Genomic DNA, 21,563 nt, shown 5'->3' with positions numbered 1-21,563 from the left:
TTGGAGAAATAGTATATTGGACCATAGTAGCATGCATCCAGGACATGTGTTTAATAACATAGCAGAAGGACAGATGAAAAGAATAAAAAGAATTTGTAATGTACCACATGACGAGAAACAAGAAATAGAGAGATTAGAGAAGTTATTATTAGAAAGAGGTTATAAAGAAACTGAATTAGAAAGAGCTAAAGTGAAGATAGAACAAAAAGAAAAGGTAGAAATTGCCTCTGCAGACAATAAAAATACAAATGGTAACCGTGAGAATAAGAAACATCCTGTTCGCTTCATGACTAATTATACTAAAGACAATAAGATGATGACTGATATAATAAAGAAAAACTGGCAGGTCCTAACTGTTGATGAAGAAACAAAGAGATGGGTATATGAAACACCCAGTTTTTCCTATAAGAATAATAAAAATTTAAAACGTTTGTTATGTGGAGAGAGGAGGAAAGATGTAGTTATATATTATGAACGCTTGGGTACATTCCCATGTGGGAAATGTAAAGTGTGTGAAGTAATATGTATCGAACAAAGATTTCAACATCCAAATATGGGTTTTTTATTTGAACCAAGGTTCTATGCCACATGTAATAGTACTAATATAGTTTATCTTGCTAGCTGTAATGACTGTCAAAGTTTTTATGTAGGAAAGACCCTGAAACGTTTAAGAGATAGAATATATCAACATTTATATGATATTAAGAATAAGAACACACAAAATGCTCTAGCGAAACATATTATGGAACAGGAAGGACATAGTTTCAATTTCAGGATATTACAGCAAGTAAGAAGGAATTTAAGAGGGGGAGATAATAATTATTTAGAAAGAACTGAGTTACAATGGATTTTTAGACTACGAGCTCATGTAGCGCCAGGACTTAATAATAACATCAATATTAAGCCAGTGTTGGATGCACGCCCTGTTAAGAGTCAAATAAGTTGTGAATATCTCTTTTAGAAGTTAATTTTATAATTGATTAATTGAATTTATGGTCACATGAGGTGTATATATTAACTTGCTTTTTTTTTAAATTGTTAAGGATCTGAAGAAGCGTACATTTGGTTACGTGAAAGCGCTCATCCATTTTATTTCATTTTAAATAAATCAACTATTGGATTATACAGCCGTGGTGGTTACTTCAGCATTTATTTTATTCTTATCAGTAGTCTTTGCTAAATGGATTGTATCCTGTACCGTATACAACTATTGCCCACCTTCCAAAGTTTCAGGGGCACTTTGCACATGTCCGAACAGTTAGTCAACTTAAGCTAAGATGATTAAAAATGAGGGATTTTGGCACCAAGCCTCTCAGAGCTTTTCTGCTTGTGAAAAGTACTCCTCTTATGGGCTTTTGAGGATTGACAGTTGGCTAACGCTTTCCACTGCCTGGCAGATGTGTTCACTTTGGCAGGGCTTCTACATTTACTGTTTATGACTGAAACTAAACCACTTCTGGCTGGGAAAATATTAATTTTAAGCTAGGAAAAAGTGTTTCTATTGACTCTTACATGGCTTCTAGTAATTTTTTAAATAGCATTACATTTTACCTTTGTGGGGAAAATGTTGTTTAAACTTAGTTTTTCTAAAGTAAACACTGTGTTATTTTACTTTTTTGGGAGCTGAGGTAAGTGTTTAAAGTGCATATTACTGTGTGTCATGAGGGAAAGTTACTTTTTAACTACCTAACTGTTGTACCAACTATTGCAACCAGGCGTCTGCAGGAATCAGGCATCTTTTTGGCTTAACCGTGGAACAACCTGCAGGCTCCTCAGTTCTTCCTTATTCCTGATGTAAAAAGAGAAAAATGAATAAACATCCTTTGTCACCATAGCAGGCTACTAAATCTCTTCAACTGCAGATAAGGTGATTCTTCTGTGGCCATTTCTGGTTCCTCAGACCTCTCATTTTTTTCCTTGACTTCCTGTAGTATAGTCCCTACAGCCACCATCGACCTGGGGTTTGACACATCTTCTGCCCCTGCTACAGTGTCTTTGGTGGGCAAGGGAAATAAATTCTTGTTGGTTCTGGGAGAAGAGGCAGGGAATACCCTTATGCATAGCAGACTGTTATATCTATCCCTAGGAGATTTATCCTGGGAAAAGGTGTGCTTGTTTTTCAGAAATTCCTGTCAAAAAGAAACAAACTTTATTTATATATCTTCCCTGTCTCATTCACTTAGGGCAGGAGGGGATGCATTGGGCTTAGCTCAGGGTTTAGTTCAGGCTCTTGGTCCTTTCATTTTATAAGCTTCTGCTAAAAGGGATTCTTCATTTTCTGAAGATTTCAACTTTTTGGACCTCAGAATGATTACGAAGGGACAAATTCTACTTTGTCTCCTCTGGTTTCTGATTCGGGTTCTGAGAAGACTGTGGCTTCCCTTTGAGGGATTTTCTTTCTCTGAAACTATTTCCAGAATGAATCAGTTGTTCTAGTTGGAACATAACATTCCACTGTCTTTGAAGAAGTAATATGATTCCAGTTCCTACTGTTCATTCGGCATAGGAGGATTTTTTTGTCACACACTGTAACTTGCCTGACAGTTAGCCTGCTGCCCCCAAGAAAGCAGTTTGTGTAAAGTTCGTCAAACTAACTATGTGAAGTTGTTCAATCTCGCCGTTCATTCTTTACTGATGGGTTCAGAGCCGATCCATTGACTCTGGTACGGCCGTATGCAAAGCTCGAGGTCTTCCAGTAGCTCGAGGCCAAGCCCCTATCCCATGATGCACTGTGAATTACCCCACATCTAGTTTGCCGCGGCATCTGATCGGAGGTTCCAGTGCAAGCTTGGGCCAGTATTTTCTTCAAAACATATTTTTTGCAAGTTATTTCTTCAAAATTGTTACATTTCTTCATAATAGTTGTTAGTATAGGTTATTAGCCTTGTATAGCTTCTTAAAAGCTCCCCTTTCCTGTGTGTGATATATTTAGTGTAGTTATATCGGCCTCGTGTGTTTTTGGCCTATTATTTTCTTGAGATTTTTCTGCTTATTTTATATATATATATATATATATATATATATATATATATTTAGTCCAGTGTTGGCCTTTGGCTCTTCCTGTCAGGCTCATTTTTTTTCCTGGTTTTAGAGCCTTTTACTCTTTTTTCTAGGCTTCTCTGTGTGGGGTGGTTTTCAATAGCATTTTATCTTGCATTGCATTTTTTCTTGGGCTTATTGCGTGTGTGTGTGTTAAAGCCTAGGGAAATTTGGATTATTGGATCTGTGTTTACTAATATACATAATGGCTGATGACAAGGATAAACACCCAAAGTCTGGGTTTAAAAAGTGTCCAGACTGCAGGCAGAATATGTCTGTTACTGATGGCCATGTAACTTGCGTTTACTGCTTAGGAGCTGCCCATTTACAAGAGTCTTGCAGTATTTGTCATTCTTTTTCCTCTAGAGTGTTACTAGAGAGGAAAAGGAAGTTGGTGGACAGAGGCTTGTTAAAGCAGGCATTCCATGAAGCGTTGAGTGACCAGGATGTGGCCAGTAAGTCTTCCAAGTCCTCTAAATCTTCAGGGGACTCTAAGGACTCCAAACAGTCAAAAAAATTGAAAACGTTGGAGGATCCTGTGACATCTGATCCACAGACCTTGGAGCCGACTGTCTTTTCTTTTCAGAGCCGGCCCACAGCTTTGGAGGTGGTATCCGAGAGGCCTTTATCTCCACTACTTTAGTCAGCACCGTCGGTGCATTCTTCTAGGTCTTCCGTCAGCCTGTCGGATTTGGATATGGATCGATTGGTGCAGAAGCTTTTACAGGCACCAGGCCTTGCTAAATTGTCGGCTCCGACCCAAGCGGCTTCGCAGCCAAAGACCACTACCCCTGACTTGACTACTCCTCCTCTGAGCCGTACCAGATCTTCAGAGCCAGAGGGAGCTGACCTATTGATCATGGAGCCTTTGGAGCCGAGGCCTGCTCCAGTGTCCTCTGCTCCATCTACTCTGACGTCCTCGGTGCCAACCAACACTCTCCAGTCAGATCCAGGGAGGATAGTTGGACCGACTTGTCAGTGCTGACTCTTCCTCTCGGAGCTTCAGCTCGGATGAGCTCAGCTCCTACCTCCCGGAGCCAACGGCCTGTGTGCGGGAGGGGTTGGCGGTTCCTGCAACTCCTTCACATTGGAGCCGTGGTGCCTTCGAAGCCATGAGGAGAGCCTTGTCCCCAAAGACATCCTCGACTTCAGGCCGTGCTTCTTCATCCCTCAAAGCACCTGTGTCTGCTTCTGCTTCCATCATCCAGGCTAAGCATAGAGACCCAGAGCCTCAGATAGCCCCACAGGGTGTCCCCTTCTCTTCCGAGACCTCCCCAGAGGCTCCCACTGAGGAGGTCCCCAGGAAGAAATTGTGCAAGAGGAGACATTTGGACACCCTACAGGAGTCTTTAACATCGGACACTGACTTGGATAAGTCAGAAGGGTCCCCGCGGTCCCCCTCTGAGGATATCTTCTTTGCTGAGATACTCGAGATCCTTAGGCAGAGGGGTGATTGGCAGTCCAAAAGCCCTACTGAGGACGAGTCAGTTCTCCTGAAGGCTTTCGGGTCTCAACCCTCCACCTCTTGGGTGTCTCCTCCCTTCGATGAGCTCATGCAGTTGGTCTCTTGGAGGGTGTGGGAGTCACCAGAGTCCATGGAGCCTGTTCCTAGGAGGCCTAATAAGTTCATATCCGCTCCACCAGATGAAACTTTTTTGTCCAAAGGAGTCCCTGTTGATGGCATGGTGGTAGCGGCGGCCACCAAAAAGGAATTGTCTGAAACTTCCTCATCCTCCTAATAGAGCATCTAGGATCATGGATAGATATGGGAAACGCATGTTTAGTTCAGCGACTTTTACTCTCCGTTCACTGAACTATGTGACCCATTTCACTAGGTTGCAAAGAGATCTCCTTAAGGAGTTGGGAGATGCTCTTCAGGGTACTGTAGCTGCAGGGGCCTCTGACAAAGTTGCCACCCAGCTTGCTACCCTAAATTCTATTGTCAACTCATCCATGCCTCTCATATCATATGCAGCTGATGGAACAAGTAAGGCAGCGGGTACAGGAATTGCTCTCAGAAGACATTCCTGGATGCGCTTGTGTTCCTTCACGGAGACCTTTAATTCTTCATTTGTAAACATCCCCTTTTGATGGCTCATCCCTTTTTGGGCCAAAAGTGAAACACTTTGACCAGGTGTGAACAGGAGGGAAAGACTCTGTCTGCCATTGGAGTCCATTTTTCCACCCCTACCCAGCCTTACCCCAAAGGGGAGAAAAATATGGTTCTGGAAAGCCCAAGGAGCCTTTCAGGACACACGTGGTGAACCCCCCCTCTAGGGGCAGAGGAGGGGGTAATAGTGGAAGACGCCGTCCTCATGGCAGAGGGAGTCCACAACATCAGGGTGACAGAGATCACTTCTCTGGCCAATCTTACCAGCACTTCTGAAAGGAGACCCGACTGTCATGCTCTGGAGGCAGTCGGGGGTCACTTAGCTTTGTATCCAGATGCCTGGCAAGAAGTAAAAGACAGCTGGGTACAAAGTATCATTTCCAGAGGGTACTTCATACCTTTCACCACCACCCACCCACAAGGAGAATCCCGGATGTTTCACCCAGTTACAGAGAACAAGCATCTGTAGAGGTCCACAAGTTGCTAGAAAAAAAAGAGTCATCCAGCCAGTCCCAGCAGACCAAACAGGATTTGGTACTTACTCAAGGTTCTTTTTGGTTCCAAAGAAAACAGGGGACTGGAAACCCATTTTGGACCTCAGCAGACACATCCAGTTTGTGAAGAAAGAGAAGTTCTGGATGGTCATGCTACAGTCTATACTTCTCTTTTTAGGGAAAGACCATTTGATGTGCTCGATAGATCTCAAGGATGCGTACTACCACATAAAAATGGCCAGGCCATCCAGAGATCACCTGTGTTTCCAGCTGGGAGCCAATCATTATCAATTTCGAGCCCTGCCCTTTGGTCTTACTACAGCCCCCAGAGTTTTCACCAAATGCATGGCAGTGGTCACGGCTCATCTGAGGCATCTAGGATTCCAGGTGTTTCCGTACCTAGACGATTGGCTCCTTACCGCTAACACCAGGCATGAACTGTTTCAGGCAAGGGAATACACTCTGACACTCTGCAAGCACTTAGGCATTACAGTCAACTCAGAAAAGTCTGCCTTGTCGCCATCGCAGCATATCGTCTTTATAGGGGCAAAGTTAGACACCTCAACCACCACTTTGACTACCAATCGAGAGGAGTCTTTCTTCTTCGTCAGCATGTCAGCACATTAGTATCGAAAGACAGAGCACCAGCCTCAGAAGTTCTAAAAGTATTGGGTTTGATGGCTGCAGCGATCCTGGCCCTACCATTAGCAAGGACGCATATGCGGATTCTCCAATGGCTGTTGTTCACTCAATGGTCTTATCAGGAACTTCCAATGGATCACACAATTTTAATTTCGAACTCTTGGAAGAAAGATCTCCAGTGGTGTTTGATGTCTCTTCATGTAACCATAGGGCCCCTTTGTACTACCCCCTCCAAAGACTGCTCCAGGCACATGGACAGATCAAGAGTTACATTTGCATATCAATGTACAGTACTTTTGGTGTTGCAGTACTTCCAGGACTCTCTTCCCCTAGGAACGATTGCAATTCAGACAGACAATATGTCAGTAGTCTGGTACTTGAACAAGCAGGGGGGAACCAAGTCTTACCCCCTTTGCCGAGAAGCCCTCAGAGTTTGGCAGTGGGCTGTTTCCTCCCAGTGCTTTCTATTGGCAATGCACATACCGGGGAGATCCAACGTGATAGCAGACAAACTGAGCAGGGCAATCTTGTTGCCGCATGTGTGGTCCCTCAAGAAAGAGGTTTCGGACAGGATTTTCCACAAATGGAGCCAGCCTTGCTGCAACCTTTTTGCCAGCCACATCAACACGAAATGCAGAAGCTAGTTTGCCCTGATCCCTCTTCCGGGAGAAGCCCCAAGAGATGCACTCGTACACAATTGGCTCAAAGGACTCCTCTATGCATTTCCACCCAGACTTCTACAGATAGTAAAATCTCTGGGAAGGGCCATCATTCTTATAGCCCCTCATTGGCCTTGGCAGATTTGGTTCCCATTTCTTCATCATCATCTTTTGGAGGATCCCTGGATTCTGGACCCAGTTCTGGACCTTCTGACACATCCATCAGGGGACCTCCATCATTCCTTGCAGTCACTGAAGCTGACAGCTTGGCTGCTCTAGTTCCCCTCATAGCCAGGCTTCATAACTTTTCCAATGAGACAAAACAGATAATTTTGTCTTCTCATAAGCCGTCCACTAGAAGATTATATCTTAGCAAGTGGCAGAGATTTTCCATATGGGCTTCTAAGCAGAACATTGATCCTTACCAAGCCCCCTTGACATCCATACTAGAATTCTTGATTATGATTTTTAATAAAGGAGCGGCAGCTGCAACAGTTTGGGTTCAGTTGGCTACTATATCTAACTTTCATCTCAGAACTGACGGGCTTAACATAATGCCCCACAAGTTGTCCAAGGCATTTCTCAAGGGAACATTTCATATGAGACCTCCAGTGAAAACTCCTTATTCTCCTTGGAATCTAAGTTTTATGATGTATTGTATAATTATCCCCCCATTTGAGCCAGCATCATCTTGTGATCTCAGATATCTGTTGTGGAAAACCATTTTTCTGGTGGCTATTACTTCTGCCTGCAGAGTGCAAGAACTTCAAGCTTTATCTATCAGCCCTCCTTATTTGCTTTTTCATGCTGATAGTGTATCTCTTAGGACAAACTCCTCCTTTTTGCCCAAAGTTTGTTCAGAATCTAATATCACCCAAGTCATTGAGTTACCAGTTTTCTTCCCTAATCATTCCAATAAATTGGAGTATATGCTGCACAAACTTGATGTTCACAGACAGCTCAGATTTTATTTGGATAGAACAAAAGATATCAGGAAATCAGACCAGCTCTTTGTTTCATTCTCTGAAGCCAGAAAAGGTAGACCAGTGGCTAAAACAACTATTTCTAAATGGCTGTCTGATTGTATCACCTTTGTTTATTCAGCTGCTAATATGCCTTTACAACACAAGATTAAAGCTCACTCTACCAGAGCAGTTTCTACATCTTCTGCATTCCAAGCCAAATTGCCCCTTGATAACATTTGTGCTGCAGCCACTTGGTCTAAGCCTCATACTTTTATCACTCATTACAAAGTTGATAAGGCCTCCAGGGACAGGGCCTCCTTTGGGTCTATGGTTCTGAAGAATGTACTCCTGTGAGCCACCCGAGATTGATGGTGCTAGGGATGTTACCCTTCAGTAAAGAATGAACGGCGAGATTGAACAACTTCACATTAAGAAGTTATGTACTCACCATAACGTTCCATGTGAGTTGTTCATCTCGCCTTCATTCTTATGTCCCTCCCTCCTTCCCCCTCCTGGCTGATAGTTGACCTAGAAGTTGGTCTCATCCTGGTTGCTCAGTTCTTTTTCCTCTCCATTCGAGGATAGCTCAGTTATATGATTATAGTACAAGCAAGCAAGATCTGAGGTAATTCACAGTGCATCATGGGATAGGAGCTTGGCCTCTAGCTACTGGAAGACCTCGAGCTTTGCATATGGCCGTACCGGAGCCAATGGATCGTCTCCGAACCCATCAGTAAAGAATGAAGGCGAGATGAACAACTCACATGGAACATTATGGTGAGTACATAACTTCTTAGTTTATGCACTCATCCCAGATTAAACCCCCAACAGCTATTGGTCTAGTGAAAACAGCTGCTGCTAAACATCTAGTTAATATCAACCCCTCCCTTTTTCTCAAGGATGGGAAAGCTTTTGTTAGATTTGAGGGAAGCAGTGAATTCTTCTGTAACACTTGCTTTTAAAATTTTCAAATGCCAAGCTTATGTTGTAAAATGCGTTTGCCTCCTGTGAGTACATGAAGAATAGTATGGCATCTCTTTCCTCTTCTTTCGAAAAAAATCTTTGTGTAATGTAATTGCTTCTGTGTCTTAAATGGCTACCCACTGTTTAAAATGTGCTTACAATTCTGCTAATTCCACTTCCAGGGCTGCTGCCACTGGAACTGTTACGAACAGGTTTGCCTGACTGCAAACTCCAAACCTTCCAGAAGATATCAAAGCTGAAATTTTAAATTCCGCTCTGGATGGGGAGTTGGTTTTTCATTCATCTGCTGCATAAGTCCTTAAAAACTGTATGAGAGAGGTATGCCAAGGGGTTTAATGCTACCACTTGTACCTTTTTCAAAAAGTAAAATCAACAAATTCAGCAAGCTGCTAGTAAGCAACTTTAAAAAGCAATGGCATTCCAAAGATAAAGGAGGAACCCCCAGAACAAAGGACTGTCCAATAAGTCTGAATGACAGTCTACAAGACTCCCCTCTTAGTACCAATCCTGGCAATGCTACCACTAGTACCTTTTTCAAAAAGTAAAATCAACAAATTCAGCACGCTGCTGGTAAACAACTTTAAAAAGCAGTGGCATTTCAAAGAGAAAGGAGGAACCCCCAGAACTAAGGACTGTCCAGTAAGTCTGAGTGACAGTCTACAAGACTCCCCTCTTAGTACCAACCCTGGCAAGCACTGTAACCTTCCAGAAACTTTGAATCTCTATTCTCTCTCTCTCTCTGTCTTTGACAATAGATAGTATCAGACAGATGGATTCTGAAAGTAATCCATACTGTTTATAGATGGCAGTACGAGTCTGTTCCTCTTTTTTAGGGATTCCCTGTCATCAACCAGACCAAACTCCTCTTTTCCCTCATATCATTCATCTGCTGTCTCAGTGGATAATAGAAGCTGTCTTTCCTATTCACTTAACAAGAAGAATTTTATTTTAGAATATTTCTAGTGCCAAAGAAAGAAGATTCCTGGATGCCATTTCTGCATCTTTCCTTTCTAAACCTGTTTGTGATAGTCCCCATGTTCAAAAAGTTATTCCTTCACAATTTGTTCCCCATTATTTCTCATGTGATTTTTATGTTGACCTTATATTTAAAATGATGCATATCATCACATTCAGATACAAGATGTTTCTTAAGATTTTCTTTGTCTGGATCATATAAGCTCTTGCAATACCCTTTAGTCTCTCTGCTACTCCAAGGGTATTCACAAAGTGTCTAGCTCCTGTGATAGCTTACTGCTGACTACAAGGTATGCACATTTTCCCTTATTAAGATGATTTACTTGTATTTGTGGAGTCATTTTCCAGATGTCAGGAGTTTGTCACCAGGGTGAGGGATCTCCAATACAAATGGGGATGCCAGGAGAACATATGAACTTCTGGTCTGACTCCTTTTCACAAGATTGTTTTCCTGGGGTGTCTCCTAGATTACCTCAGCTCAAAGAAAATTTCTTCCATAGAGAAAGATCTAGATCTATTTCTGAGTTGTTTTTTTTCCACTCATGCTACTGTCTCAGCCTGGGAGCTTCTCATGATTCTGGGCCTCACTGCTTCTGTGATCCTCATGATTCCTCAAGCAAGACTCCACATGAGAAAAATCCAGTGGTACCTAAAATCTATATGGTCACAGCATTAATATTACCTGACATTCCAGATTCCAGTTTTGGGGATTGTAGAAAGGAAGTTTTTTTTGGTAGGGAGATCAAATTTCTCAGAATCCAGGTCTCCCATTTTCCCTTCCAGCTCCAACACAGTCTGTAACATGCACCTTAGACTTTACCTGGGGAGCAGGGCCTTTGGAATAGAAAAGACAGATCAAAACAAATAAGCTTAAAATAGATGTTGGTTCTTATAAATGTTGTCAACTTCTCAATCATCTGTAGTCCTCAGGACTACTACAAGTGTATGCCAGCAACACCACAGTGATATGGTGCATAAACAGGATCTATCAGATCTTATCCTCTGTGCAGACTAGCCATGGTATCCTGAGATATAGCTTTTCAGCAAAGTCTTACTCTGAAGGCAATTTACATACTGTCAGAACCAAATTGTGTGGCAGACAAGCTAAGCAGGACCATGACAGACACTCATGAAAGGATATTGGATCAGGATTTTTTTTCAAGAATTGATACAACTTTGGGGAAGCTTCAGGTAGATATTTTCACCTCCACTCATAACAGTCAGATGCCAAGATTTTGCTACCGGACATCATGCTAGAAGGCCTGGAAGACAGGTGCCTTTCCTTTTCATTGGACAGGCAGGTTTCTGTTTGCTTTCCATACTTTATACTAATACCCAGGGTCATTCTAAAGATTAAGAAGGACTCTCCAAAGATCATTGTGATGACTGTCTCCTGGCCTTGGCAACAGTGTTTCTCCATTCTTTTGAAAATGGCCAGGGACAATTACCACAAGCTTCCTTATAGATTGGGCCTACTCACACAGAACAAAGAATGTTGGATGCATCCTGACCCAAACTAGTGCAACTAACTGCCTGGATGCTAGGATCTTTATACCTTTTAGGCACCTGTTTTCTGAGGATGTGTAACAGCTGTTAAAAGAGGCAAGGAAAACTGCTGCTGGGAAATCGTATGTTAGCAAATGAAAATATGTTCTAGTTGGTGCCAAGACAGAGGAACCAACACCCTTTCAGAATTAGTGTTTCTCTGGTTATGCATTATTTGTGTGAGTTACTATCTGCTGGCCTATCTTACTCCTCTATCAGTGTTTATTTGTCATCCGTTTCAGCGTGTTTGGTCATCAATCCACCTGTTACAGTGCAATGTCTTGCGAAAATGTATTTGAAAGAGGAGTTGTTTACCAGACCTCGTAGAAAACAGGTGTCTCCTCCTTGATATCTTAATTTTGTGTTAGAGAAACTAACTCTTGCACCATATGAACCAGCTTTTCATGGTGACTTGAGGTTCTCAACATGGGAAACATTGTTGCAGATTGCTCTGATCTCTTTAAGAAGTGTTTACCAGTTGCAAGCTCTTATGATTGGCCAGTCTTATCTAGTTTTCCAGCAAAGATATAGGGTACCCTTGAGAACTAATCCTTCATTTGTGTCTAAAGTGGTGTCTGTTTACTTTAAAACAAGCTATCCATCTCCCTGTCTTCTTTCCAGAACCTATAAATGAGGGAGAAAGAATACTCTGTACCTTTGATATCAACAGACAACCTTGGTGTTTCTGTGACAGAACAGAATATTTTAAGAACTCTGATCAGTTGTTCATTTCTTGTGAAAGCAAGAAAAAAGGACAACCTTTGACAAAGCAGACTTTCCAAATGGTTGTCTCATACTACTTCCTTTTGTTATACTATCCATAAGAAGACAATTCCAGGCAGAGTCAAGCCTCATTTTACCACAGTCTTGGTTTCATCAGTGGCTTTTTTTTTGGAAAGGGTTAGATTCTAGTAATACTCTCAAAGCAGCAGCTTGGTCCTCTGTGCATAAGCACCATAAACTAGATTCATTTTCCAGGTCTTGGACTGATTTTGCTAGGACCATTCTCCAGGGACTCCTGAACTTTCATCCTTCCTCCTCCTCCTAGTTGGTTTAAGCAACTGTAATTTGCCAGTTTAGCTAAGGCTACAGCATCAGTGATCTTTATGATGAACATGGTACAGTTGTTTATGTAAATGTAACATTTATTATTTATTTTTATGTTTGCAACTGGGTTACTCCGACTGAGCCCCAGAGAGCCCTTTTTCAGTGGAGACCCAAGGAGAAAAGTTCCAGGAATGTACTTAAAAAAATAAGAAAAAAACTAACAATTCAAGTTGTAGGATACCCAACAGTACAAAAACAGAGATAAACTATACAATATGAATATATACAAGGCAAAAGTACAGTATTTTGAGAATGCAGTAGTAATATATCTGTGAAATTTGGTTAGTATTAAGTTAATTATAGAATGTAGCAATGCCCAAAATAAAAAAAATTCAGAGCAGCATCATGATATAGCACAACAAAGATGCATTTAATAGCATAGGTAACCATAACAGTAGATGTTAAAATCATCACTGCTGCACCAGCTGCTTCCTCCCTCCACCCCCCCCTTATTTTTGTTTATTTTGGTTGCTAGGTTGAGGATCCCTATTTTTATTTTCCTAACATTTCTAACATTGATGTTTTCCGGGCTTTAACATACCTGTCTCTCTCTCTCTCTCTCTCTCACACAGCATGAAAGCTCAGAAGGGCTTAGTATCAAAACTGCTCTTTTTAGTCAGCTCTGCTGGAGAGTGTAAGGAGCCCTTGAAACTTTGAAAGCTGCCAAAAGTTGTATCCTATGCAGGATTCAACCCATTTAGGAAAGGCTTCTATAGTAGTGATTATTCGAGCATGTACTGCTATGGTAAGTTTACTTACAGAGCTAGACTATATCTGCAGCATCAGTAAAATCACAGTTTAAACAGTAATGATTCATCCATGGCAACTTTCAGTCTTTTGTTCTTAAGGAGTGTTTGAATGCAGTAGATGTAATTAGTTATTGTACTGCCCATTTATATATATTTTTAACATTAATATCATAATTTTAAGTGTTTTGTCTAGAACATATTTGTCTGAAACATTAAGTAAAGCATTTTTACAAGTTATTTAAACAGCATTAACAGTCTCTCTTTGTGATGTATCACAGTGTAGCAGATATGCAGAAGGAATATCTGCTGCTATTCATAGTTTGAACTTTTTTTGAAAAGTGCAAACATCATTTGGTACTTTTCCATTAATGGGGCAGCACTTAACTTCAACGTTAACACATACTGAATTGTAAGAAGAGTTGACTTCATTTTAAGAAGTGTAATATTGCCTTTTTTTATTAAAATGTCAGGTAATCTGTGTTATCTGGCATGTTACAGCTGTGCTTTACATCCTCACACAGCTGTTAGGCTTGATGCGCTTTATGTTTTAAATCAGAAAACAGCTGATGTTCTTCATCTCACATTGCTGCAGACCTTACACTTGGGTAGTCCGCTGTCCTCGGTCGGCCCGAATATCAAAGTATAAGGCTGACGTCGGTCAAGGCGCATTTGACTGACCTCAGGACGTCAGGGTACAAATGCGCATGACCGACGTCATATCCTCAGTCTTTTTTGCCGCATTGTCCGATGCAGAAGCAGCATTGCAAGTGCCGGTTGGCGTTCTGAGATTTTTCGATTTCGAAGTTTCAGACCGAGTTCAAAGTTGGGAATATTTTAGTTTTTTCTTGCCTCAGTGATTTACCGGATGTCAGAAAAAGTCAATAATTGCATTTCTTGTGGGAAACAGATACCGCATAGAGATTATCATACTTTGTGTATTCCTTGCTTAGGGCCTGAGCACGACGTTGTTGGCTGTCACGCTTGTGCTAGATTTAATAAACGCACTATAAAGAGAAGGTTGGATTGTGCAAGGTTAGTCTTTGGGAAGCGGTGTAATTATAAAATGCCGCCGGATGCTCCGACGCGCTTCTTCGAAGAAGCGCAAGGACAAAGCAGTTAAGCCTAGGCTAGAAGAACCGTCTGTACCAGACGCCGGTTCTTTAGAGGTGTCGGTGGAGCCGGTGGCTCCACCGGAGGTTTCTTTGTGTTCCCAGGGTGAGACTTTATTATTGCAAGATGTGGCCTCTCAGGAGGCAAGTCAGGCTGAGGGGCTTCTCAGGTTACTATACTCCCTCTCTTCCTAGGGTGGCTAGGCCCTCTCCTTCTGTTTCAAAGGCTTCTCCCAGGGGCAGGCCAGGTTTAGCTTCAGTTGGTGTTACCCCTAGCTCTTCAGGAACTGTGCCCAAGAAGCATATGCTTAAAATGGCGGAAGATTTGATTACTTTGATTAGGGTTCTATGCCCCTCCTGATAAGAGACCCAGGATGGAGCCTGAGCTGGGGGTTTTGAGCAGGCTTCAGATGTTTCAGAGTCTTCGGCTGAAGACTTGCAGGAGTACTCTCCTTATTCTGATTCTGATGTGGATGATTCTACTCCTTCTGCTTCTCCTCCTGAGGATTTTTCTTTTCAGAAACTCTTCATTCCATGAGGGAGCATTTTAAGTGGGAAGGTCAAGACTTCTCTGATTCCAGGAAAAGGCTTAGGGAATTTTGTTTTACCCCAGCATAGGCCTTTGGCTATACCTCCTGTTTTGGCTGTAGTGGAAGCTGTTTTTTCAGGGGCTTCTCTTAATCCTGGTTATTTGCCTCCTGTTCCTGTTGTCGGATAGGTATTACAGGGTGCCTGAAGCTCATAAGTATCTTTTAAGAGTCCTAGGGCAGACCCAGAAACTGTTAGCCAGGGGCCTAAAGGTGTTAAGGCTTCTGTTGTAAAGAATCCGGTTCCTGCAGACAAAGAGGCTAGGGCCTTGGATAGATGGGGAAAGAAAGTTTATACTTCTTCCACTCTTGCTATGAGGGCTTTGAATTGCCAGTTTCACATGTTGAAATACCAAAACTATCTCCTTTCACAATTGAAGTCTAAGGTTGATGCTCTGGCAGTAGGTATTGATTGTAAAGAGTTGCAAGATTTAGTACATGTTTCTGAACAGGTGGGTAAGCATTCTTTGCAATGTGGTTTTGATGCTGTACAGGCCTCGCCTAGGGTGGCTGCCACTGGGTCAGTTCTTCGCAGGCACGCCTGGCTAAGGGATCAAAATTTGTCTGAACATGTTAAAACAAGGATTTTAGATGCTCCTTTACAATCTGACGTGTTGTTTGGTCCTCCTGTTGAGGCAGTTTTAAAGAAAATGGAAGACAAGGCTAAGTCTATGCAGACTGTTAAAGATTTTTTGCAGGTCCAGCCTCCAAAGTTTAGTAGAAATTGGCCTACTTAAGGGGTGGACGATCCTTCTTATGATTCCCAGTCTAGGTGTAGATCTAGACGTGGTAGGGGCAGAGCTCCGGGCTCTTTCAGGCCTAGAACAGGTGGTTCTCCTGCACAGTCTTCGGTGAGGGCAGGGGTCAGTCCTTTCAAACAGACCCAATGACCTACCTTTTCAGCTGCCAGAGCCTTCTCGCCTGGCAGCACCTTTGGGAGGAAGGTTGGCACTTTTCAAAGAAAATTGGAGTTTAATTACCCAAGACAGATGGGTATTGGATATCATACACCATGGTTACAGGTTTTATTTCCATACCTTGCCTCCTTTCAAAGGCATGCCAGACGCTCCTCCTCAACAAAGAATAGAGGCTCACAAGCAAGTTTCTCTGTTACTCCAAATAGGGGCCATACAGCCGGTTCCTATGCCAGAAGTGGGCCTAGGATTTTATTCTCGCCTGTTCCTAGTACCAAAGAAGGGGAACACGTGGAGACCAATTTTGGATTTATCTACCCTCAACACTTATCTGGACATTCCCAAGTTCAAAATGTTGACGTTACAGCAGCTTTTACCTCTGCTGGGCAAAGATCATTGGATGGTAACTTTGGATCTCAAGGAGGCTTACCTTCATGTTCCTATCAGACTAAGTTGCAGGAAGTATCTGCGTTTTCGAGCTGGGACTTCTCACTATCAGTTCTCTGCATTGCCCTTTGGCTTATCTACTGCACCCAGAGTGTTCACGAAAGTTCTGGCTCCAGTGATAGCTTTCTTCAGGCTAAAAGGAATACAGATCTATCCTTATTTGGACGACTGCCTGATTCTGGCTCAGGGACGGGAAGAGCTTCTTCATCATTTGGAATATGTGATAGCAGTGCTAAGATGCCTGGGGTATTCTGTGAACGAAATAAAGTCCAGTCTAGTACCCTCTCAGGACATGTGCTTTCTGGGTGTGAGACTGAATACAGCATCCCAGATGGCCTTTTTAACCCCGGACAAACAAAAGAGTCTATCCCTTTACTTCCATCAGCTATCTCATCAGTCCGGGCTGACTGCAAGGACAGTCCTTCAAGCCTTAGGGTTCATGGCATCTTGTATTCTGGTGCTTCCCAATGCCAAACTGCATATGAGGAAGCTGCAATGGTATCTCAAAATGTATGGACACAGCACTGCCAGGATCTAGACACTGTCATTCAAATAATACCTTGCATTCAAAAGGAATTTTTGTGGTGGGCTCAGGAATGTCACCTAAACAAGGGACTCTCTGTGACCCGCCAGAGGCGAGTCAGATTTTAACGACAGATGCCTCAGACAAAGCTTGGGGAGCTCATCTAAATGGAAAGTGGATACAAGACAAGTGGCCTGCCAGACTACAACATCTGCATATCAACCTGAAGGAGATGTTAGCAGTCCAGTTTGCATTAATAGCTTTCAAGGATTTACTTCTTCCAGGGCAGGTGTTGATTCTAACAGACAACACAACTGTCATGTGGTACATCAACAAGCAAGGGGAACGATTCTTATCCTCTATGCAGGCAAGCAATGATTTTGTGGGAGACTGCTCTCAGTTTACAGCTCAATCTTCAGGCAAGGTTTCTGCCAGGAGCACAGAACTCCTTAGCAGATGTGTTGAGCAGATCTAATTATGGATCCCCACGAGTGGAAATTGGATCCTCATGTATTTCAGAAATTGACAGTGTCATGGGGAACTCCAGACATAGATCTGTTCGCTTCTCCACTAAACCATCAGCTGCCAAAGTTTTGCACAAAAAGGTTTCATCCCACAGCTTGAAAGTGGACGCCTTTCTTTCAATTGGAGCAATCTTCATGTGTATGCCTTTCCTCCTCTGCCTCTCCTCCCAAAGGTACTTCTAAAGGTCAGACAGGACAAGCCAAGGATGATTTTAATAGCTCCAGATTGGCCTCGACAGCACTGGTACCCATTACTGAGAAGTCTGGTACGGAAGCCTCCATGGCCTTTGCCTTCGATTCCACACCTGTTGTCACAGGAGGACAGCCATTTGCTGAATGTCAAACTTCACTCTCTTCACCTAACGGCCTGGCATATTCTGTTTTGAACCATAGAGGGTCTCAACTTCCACAACAAGTTTTGAATGTGATTTTGGAAGCTAGAAGGCCTAGTACAAGGAAAGTGTACGCAGATAAATGGAAGAGATTTTTATTTTGGAGTGCAGCAAAAGATTTTGATGTTTCTGAGCCTAATTTGAGTGTGGCTCTTCAATATCTTACTGAGTTACTGGACAAAGGTTTGTCTTTCTCTTCTATTAAGGTTCATGCTGCAGCAATTTTGGCTCGCTATGATTGTGTCCCACCATTGTTTTCTCATCCTTTGTTCAAGCAATTTCTTAGAGGGGCAAAGAATATAAGACCCCCACGAAGAGCTCCTACTCCTGCTTGGGATCTCAATTTTGTGTTGGAGAAACTCACTCTACAACCTTTTGAGCCTGCAGCTACTGCTGAGTTGAAATATTTATCATGGAAGACTGCTTTTTTGTTGGCAATTACCTCTGCAAGAAGGGTTTCTGAATTGCAGGCCCTTATGGCGGTTGAGCCTTTCTTGATTTTCCATAAGGATAGGGTATCATTACGTACTAATCCTTCCTTTATGCCTAAGGTGGTTTCTGATGTGGCTTTAAACCAAACTATTCATTTGCCTACTTTTTATGCAAATCCCCAAAATAAAGGGGAAAAGATTTTGCACACTTTAGATGTACACAGGCAGTTGCGATATTTGGACAGAACTAAAGGGTTCAGGCAGTCTCAGCAGTTGTTTGTTTCTTTTGCTTTGAGTTCTCAGGGCAAGCCTGTGTCAAAACAAACTATTTCTAAGTGGATTGGGTTTTGCATTGCTTTCTGTTATTCCCATCATGGCAAGGAGATTCCAGCTGGGATTAGGCCTCATTCCACTAGGGCTTCTGCCACATCAACAGCTTCTTTGAGGGAGTGGCAACCAAGGATATTTTGGAGGCAGCTACTTGGAGTTCAGTGCATACTTTCTCTAGGCATTATCACCTGCCACTTTACTCTAAATCCAGGGCTGGTTTTGCCACTGCTGTTTTGCAGGGCATTTTGGCAGCTCCTGCTTCCTTGTAGTTAGCCATCCTCCCTTACCTCTGCTTTGGGATTCTACCCAAGTGTAAGGACTGCAGCAATGTGAGATGAAGAACATAGTACAGTTTTGTACCTACCATAAATGTAGATGTTCAAGATCCACATTGTTGCAGTCCAATTTACCCTCCCTTCTTCCCCTCTGTAGTTAGAGGCGGTTGTGTGGGTTGGGTTGTACATATTGTGTATATTGTATATATTGTACATATAGTTAGTGCTAGGGTGGTTGGTTGGTTGTTTGCTGTCTTTTGGTTTTGACCTTTATTTTTAGGGTCTTCTGACATCTGGGGCAAGAAAAGACTGAGGATATGACGTCGGTCATGCGCATTTGTACCCTGACGTCCTGAGGTCAGTCATATGCGCCTTGACCGACGTCAGCCTTATACTTTGATATTCGGGCCGACCGAGGACAGCGGACTACCCAAGTGTAAGGACTGCAGCAATGTGGATCTTCGAACATCTACATTTATGGTAGGTACAAAACTGTACTTTACCAATAAAAGTGGTTTTCTTATACTGGCTTCTGTGACTTAGTGTTGCTGCGGCATCCTAAATGACCACATTTTTCAGTACTAGAAATGGAGTAAATTTGAAGTAGTCATTCTGTTTGTTATTATCTTGTCAGTCTTTATGTGCACTTTACTTTTCAATGTGAAAACAGCTGTTAGTTAGCTTCACGGTTCGTTTAAAGTGACAACTACAAGTTGGAAAGTGTTGCCGTGACAATGTAAATAACTTGCTTTTCAAGTAATGAAAAGAAACACAATGTGGCTTTTTACACAACTCAGTTCTGTTCTGATGTAGGGCCAATAACAGGAAAGCGCTCATTAACAGTGTTGGCCTGATTGTTGCTGTGAAATGATATATGGACAATTACTGTACAACTGTCAATTTCTGCTATCCAGTCAAAAAAAAAAAAAAAAAAAAAAGCAGTTATTTTCCGATGTCGGGCTTAAAACCGGAAGCACTCATTACGAGTGTTGCTGTGATCACAGAAAAGTTGCTCAGACATAATATAAGGACAGTAAGGGTATCAGTACTGATTTCTGCTTTTCTAGCCAAAAATAAGCATGTTCTTTTCTGATGTGTTGGGCTGATAACAGAAAAAAAACACCAAACAGCTCATTGACGGTGTTGCTCTGATAACGGAAAAGTACCCATAATTTTCTTTAGGATAATGTACTTCTGTAGCTACCCAAGAGTAAACAACACCAATGTAATATTTTTCTTGGAATCTTTTGGTTTTGAGAATAAAAAATACTTCATTCTCTTTTCATTCTCTTCAAATTTTATCTTTTAGGACTGAATCTGCTTATTTAAGTGTATGACTAATATTTTTAATTGTTTAAACTGTTCATGCATCAGGTTTTTTCCTGGCGGGTGGGGTTATGTTCCTGATGTCAAGATTAAGATTCTAGACTGCATTTCTAGCCCCCCCCCCACCTTTTTTTCTCTGGACCATCTCGTTAATTTTCCAGATAGCTGGGCCTCAATGATTTTTTTTTTTTTTTTTTTAGGCCTGCCCTATCCACTGCTACTGACATATGCCCTTACCCATATTAGCCTATTACTTCCTCTCTTACTCACCTTATCATCTAGGGAGGGGATCCATTTGAATCCTTTTGTAAACTTGCAGGTGGGCTGACATTCACCAGGGTGTGAGCAGCCTTATTGTCTGCTACCCCTGCGACTGCCACACCTCCTGGTTTTATTTCTCCAGGCAAGGTCTGGCTGAGTCTTGTTATAACCCTAAATTGCCCCATCTCCTGGGAGAAAGTGACCTTGTGCTGTTTTCCCAAAGATTGCTTTTCCCTCTTAAAGTGAGATGAGAGACACATGGCAGGCTTCATTTATGCTTCTAGGGATGAGGAGTTTTTAGTGTACAGGGGTAGGGAATCTTTAACTGGGCACATCGAGCATGAACATCACTACTCATCAAAACAGCCCTCTTTCAATGTCCCTCAGCCACTGAAATGAGCAGTAGCAGTGAGGGATTCAGAAGGGTTTTTGTTTTTTGAGTTTACTTATTTGAAAACTTCCTTAGTTTTCCTGTAACATCCATGAAGTAGGATCATTTTCCATCCATGGTTCACCTTCCCCAATTAAATCTGACTAGATTTGGATGAGTGTTCTTCAAATTATATGTCTCTTTTGGTACCCTTATTTTGAATATTTGTTTAACCAGAGGTGTTATGTTTCCAGTCCAGCAGTAAAGTTAAGTAGTGAATAAACACACCGCTTTAGATGTGCCAGTACATGATGCTGTCACTGCTTTCTCTGTCTATTTGCTGATGTGTCTATTTGTATATAATTTGTAATTGTAAAGATTGCACACACACACATGTATATTATATTTATATATATATATATATATATATATATATATATATATATATATGGATCTATGTCAAAATAACAAATTACCATACGTCGAGTTGCAAATTGACGAGACAGAAAGGATGAGTTTATATTCATGAACGTCCAGATTATCTTAAAATTTCCCCTGGTAAGTCAACAATTGACCAACAAAACTTAAAAAAAACATACCAAAGCAAATAAAACCCACTTAAGTGGGGTGCTTCATCCCCACACCCTTCAACTAAATATACCAACTCCGAGATCACATGCAGTGGGAAAAAGGCCAAAGTTCAGCACATTGGCCAACTGACTCCTTTCACAGTTCGTGAATGTAAACTTTTGACATTTCTGTCTCACCATTTTGAAACTCAACATTATGGTAATTCGTTATTTTG

At 42.0% G+C, this 21,563-nt stretch overlaps 1 protein-coding gene across 1 annotated transcript in view; it reads left to right on the top strand.

Annotated features, from left to right (window-relative positions):
* The window catches only part of LOC122815150 (probable E3 ubiquitin-protein ligase HERC1), a 5,886,073-nt gene that overhangs the window by 2,182,608 nt on the left and 3,681,902 nt on the right, over positions 1-21,563 (top strand). The gene's annotated exons all lie outside the window — the stretch shown is intronic.

The sequence above is a fragment of the Protopterus annectens genome, chromosome 1.part1 (assembly GCF_019279795.1).
Source record: "Protopterus annectens isolate FY-2018-M chromosome 1.part1, PAN1.0, whole genome shotgun sequence".
Lineage (NCBI taxonomy): Eukaryota > Metazoa > Chordata > Ceratodontiformes > Protopteridae > Protopterus > Protopterus annectens.
This window is presented reverse-complemented; position numbering and strand designations above follow the sequence as displayed.